Genomic DNA, 5,265 nt, shown 5'->3' on the forward strand with positions numbered 1-5,265 from the left:
TTACATTTCATTAATCATTAATGTTCCACATTTTTAAATTCCTTACAATTGTCTTTTGTGAGAGTTATCAATATAGTGTCATTCACACATTACCGCAATTAGTCTCAGGAAATACATTGATGTAAATTTTCATTTTAACCAGAGATTATAGATTGAAAACTATAATAAATTTTAACCCCCACTTCAATACAACTAACTCAAAAGTATAATTTGCTATAAGTTTACATCATGACAAACACAAAACAGGCAAAATATTTTATTTCATACTATGACATTTTTACTATGAAATATTTATCAAAATTATTTATTTAACATATTTAATGAGTAGATTTTACATTCCAGGCACTTTTATATGTATTTGGTAGTAAGACTGGTAAAACGTCTTCCAATAATAAAGAAATAAGTAGGTAATTATATAGCACATCAGGGAGTGAGAAGAGCTACAGAGAAAAATAAGACCAGGAAGGAGTGAAGTGTTACTGTTATGTTTTATAATACAATTAGGAAGGTCCAAATAATAAGATAACATGAGCAGAGATCTGAATGAAGTATGGAGAAAATCATGTAGAAATCTAGAGAAGGAGCATTTCAGGTAAAGAAGCCCTAAGTCTAGAGGCCAAAGTAGCTTGAGAAGGGAAAGTTAGACTACAATGGTAAAAATGAGAACAGAGAGGGAGTAAGGAAACATAATGGTGTTTACATCTTGTAGGTATGGTAGGCCATATAAAGATTTGGATTTAGCTCTGAATTAAGTGTATTTTTAGCAGGGAAATGATATGCTTAGACTTATACTTTAGAAGGCTCACCTTAGCTGTTTTATGAAGTAGACTATGAAGAGAAGGGATATATTCAGGGAAACCAAGCAGGAGTGGCTGCAGTTCTGTTGAGGGATAGCATTTTCTTGAACCAAGGTGATATTGACTTATAAATTGAAGCCAAAAAGATCACTGGTTGATTTCTTGCAGGGTATTGTGTGCAGAGACAACACTAAGAGGACTTTGTGACAAAAATTGGAGTAATAAATGGAGCAATAGTTGCAGTAAAGGAAGTATTTTTCTCTTCTTTTTAAAACAGGAGCTATCAGAGACTATTTGTATATTCTTGGGGGATGATCCAGCAAAGAAGGGGAAAATTGATAATACAGAGAATTGGTGACAGTTGATCGTGCAATATCTTTGTGGAGGAAATATGGGATAGAATCCAGTAAAGAGGTAAAGGAATGATGTTATACAGGAACAAGGACAGTCCATCCATTGTAGTAATAGTGAAATATGGATTCACAGGCGGGTAGGATGAGAGATTTAGTATGAGTTTATGGATGATTTTTCTAACAGTTTCTATTCTCTAGAAGAAATAATAAGTTACGTCATTAGCTGAGAGTAAGTTATAGATGTTGTACTAGAAGTGTAATAAGAAGAAAGGCATGAAATAGTCATGTAGAGTGAAGATGATTAAATAACTAGGAAATGGGTTTGAATTGTTAGGCAGCATTAACATTCTACTTATGATTGCTGATTATGATTAAAGTGGGATGAGTTGGCATTGTATTTTTCTCCAGTAACATTTAGTTTTAGAATTTAGGAGAAAAGCACATCAAGAGAGGGTTTTGGCCAGTCAGAGATTTATCTGGTGAGTATGAGAGAAGGTGAGAAGAAATAGGATTAAAATTATCTGCAAGGAAGAATTATAATAATGGATCATGGAATTTAAGCCAAGCAAACCTGAATATGAACACCAGGGAGTAAAGGACAGACATTAAAATGTTCCTAGATTAATGGATAGAAGGTCCCAGTAGAGTCAAAGAAAAATTGGAGTTGAAATTCAAGGAGAGAGGTAGAAAAATAGCACAGGTATTTCAAGACAAACCAAATGCTTTTGGGAGCCTGTGGTTGTTGCTATAATGAGTAATTCTGGAAAATATGATGTTGTGGTCTGTGCACCAAGGTCGCATTTTTATGGACAAGAGAGGGAAGTTTTTCTAGAAGCTAAAATGATACACATTGGAAACTACATCATTATATCTAGACCCACTGACATGAAGGATGTGGGGTAGCAGCCATATTTGAAAGGCCCAAAAAGAAATTAATGCCTCCAAGATAGAAGCAGACTTTAGTTAGATCAAGAAATTGAAGTAAAAGGCAGTGTGTTCAAAAGATGTTGGGCGATATAAAGAACTTTATGTTATACTATGAGTTCAATAGGACAGAATAGATGGTTTTGTGGACTTAGGTATGAATGGGAGATGGTGTGAAATTGGGCATATCAGAGTCTGGTGGAGCTGAGCGCCTAGTTGGTGAGGGTTGACAAGGTAGATTGTCTAAGACTTTTTATGAGGACTGATAGAAGAAAGAATGTCAGGTATAATGTAATTCATCCTGAGGGGCTCAGAAGAAAATGGTGATATTGAGGCTGAGAGTATTGCAAAGGAATCAGTGAGATTTCAAACATTCTGGAGCACTCTGAGACCTTTTTTTTACTTCTGCCAAATAGTAGTGTTTATATTTCCTGTTGAATTCACTGTTGTATTACATGCACTGATCTCTTCTGTCAAGCTAGACAACTTCTTGAAGATAGAATCCAATAATAGTACATTTCTTTAATATGTTTTCACTGCACTAACTCCAATGTAAGTACATAATAATTTGGTAGATGCAAGCATATGACATGATAGATTAGTTTCAATGACAGTATGTTTTTTTAATCCTAAATTAAAAATGAATCAGAGGTCATATGTATACTTTACCAAACAGGAAATTGATTACCTACATAAAATGGATACCAAGTCATCATTTAATCATTATAAGAGGAGTCACATCATTCAGACACACTATACTGGTATGAGAGCATCATTTCTTCAAAGTGAAAAAACAAGCTTAAGGTATTGTAACTAAAAAAATACTGTCAATCATTTTCTAAGAAGATCTAGCTTCTGGCTTATAGAAAAAATAGCAAAGAAAACTTAATTTTTATCCGTTGTGAGGACAATCTTCTCATTCCAAAGGAAAAGACTTTCAGTTCCTACCTTCATGCCTTGGAACACAACACATCTTCCACAGCCTTTTCCTGAATGGAGATGAGAAAGATTGGAAAGAGTTTCAATGTGATTCTTTGAAAGGTGAAGAGCATGACTTGTGTGTTGTCATTAAAGGGACTGGAAAAATGAAGAAGAACAATGGGAAATGCACCTCTATATATAATTAAAGCAACAGTGACAGTAGGAATAGTAAGCAATTGATTTTCAAGTTCATTAACACTCATGCATATAAAGACTAGTGAAAATGTCTGTTAATTTAACATTGCCCATAATCCATCTGGCCATGAAACTTTTTTTACCCTTCCATATAAATCAAATATTAATTACTTTATTATATTTATTACATACAACTACTTTTTTATTTGAAATATAAACATATCACAATAAAAACAAAACTAAATAAAAGGAAGAACAGTATTTACATGACATTATTTCAATTATTGCTCATTTCCCCACCTCTTTTAAAGAATGTTGCCAACTGTGGCATTAGCTAGTATCTTCCCACTATTGCTGATTTGCCTTCTAATTGACCTATAATTACTAACTTCTCTCTAATTGACCCTCTGTTCACAAGATTGTATTGATAACGAAGTTACAGATTTTTAGAATGTATAAATGTTTGTGGTTCTTGTTTTTTACCCAGAGTAAACAAACACATGTCTGTGAATTATTCTAAATCAATTAAACTTTCCACTCTCCAGTAAAGGAAGAAAAGGTCAAGTTCTTTTAAATAAGGTCGAATTGACATTTTCTTGCTGGATAAAGGGGTTATCAAAGGTTAAAATTAATTTCCCTAAACGGTGGGATGAGCAACTGTAAACAATATCAATTTATTTAATTAGGAAGTTACAATGACATTTTAGTAAATATCGTTTCTCTATTAGTGGAAGGGACAAGGTGGAAGCAATCGCTAGTAGCATTTTGGGAGGACTAAAACAAAGACATTTTAAACTACATGAAACAAAACAATCAAAAACAGTTAAAGCCCTTCGTAATAGTTATTCCAAATGTAGGACAACTGCAGCTAAATAAGGATTAATCTTGTGAAGATAAATGTCAGGTGGCAAGATTTGATACATATATATGTGTGTATATATGTGTGTGTGCATATATATGTACACAAGATTATGTAAAAATAAATCTTACTAAAATTAGATTTTCTAAGGAGAAAAAAATTGATCTAACTGGTGAAATTAGTGATTTGAATTGGTTATGAGTCTTAATCAAAGAAAGCTAAAAATGTATCTTTCATATAATTAGCAATCTAACCTTGTAATTAATTATTATCTAATAAAAGCTTTAATCAGTAGATAGGAAAAGCTGATGATTGCAACAATTGCCTTTGTAAATAGGTGACTCTAAAATTCTTGGAACTTCTCAACTGCTTTTAATTCCAGCCCTACTCTTGTAATGATTAAAATATACTTTTATTTTTTAGCCAACTCTGTTACTCAAGATTTTCTTTAAAAACATATTTTTTATTAGTTTCAAGTATATGGTACATTGGTTAGACATTTATATAGTTTATGAAATGCTCCCCCTGATTTAACTTCTCTCTGGCTTTACACATAGCCATTACATTACTGCTGTCTGCATTCTCTATGTCATCCTCCGTATCCCCATAATAACCCTCTATCAACTACTAATTTGTACTTCTTGAAATCTTCCCCTCTTTCTCCCATCTCCCTCTGGCCATCACTTTCCTTTATATTTCTGGGTTTGTTTTTGGTTAGTTTGTTTTTTTTTTTATTCCTTAGATTCCACATATAAGTGAAATCATATGGTATTTATCTTTGTCTGACTTATTTCATTCAACATAACATCTAGGCCCATCCATGTTGTTGCAAATGACAAGATTTCATTTTTTATGGCTGAGTAATATTCTATTATATATATGAACCATAACTTCTTTCTCCAATCCTGTGTTGATGGGCATTTAGATTGCTTCCATATCTTGGCTATTGTAAATTGAACATAGGGATGCATAGATTTTTATGAATTATTGTTCTGCTTTTCTTTGGATAAATATACAAAAGTACGCTTGCTGGGTCAAAAGATAGACACATTTTTAATTTTTTGAGGAACCTCCAGACTGTTTTCCATAGTGGCTGCACCAATTTGCAATCTCACCAACAGCGTACGAGATATTCTTAAGCAATGCCAGTACTCTAGGCTCATTTTCCTTGTTTCATGACTCTTGAACTCCCTTGCTGTTGTTACTCTAAATGTCT

The sequence above is a fragment of the Pteropus vampyrus genome, unplaced genomic scaffold (genome assembly GCF_000151845.1).
Source record: "Pteropus vampyrus isolate Shadow unplaced genomic scaffold, Pvam_2.0 Scaffold57, whole genome shotgun sequence".
In the NCBI taxonomy this organism is placed as follows: Eukaryota; Metazoa; Chordata; class Mammalia; order Chiroptera; family Pteropodidae; genus Pteropus; species Pteropus vampyrus.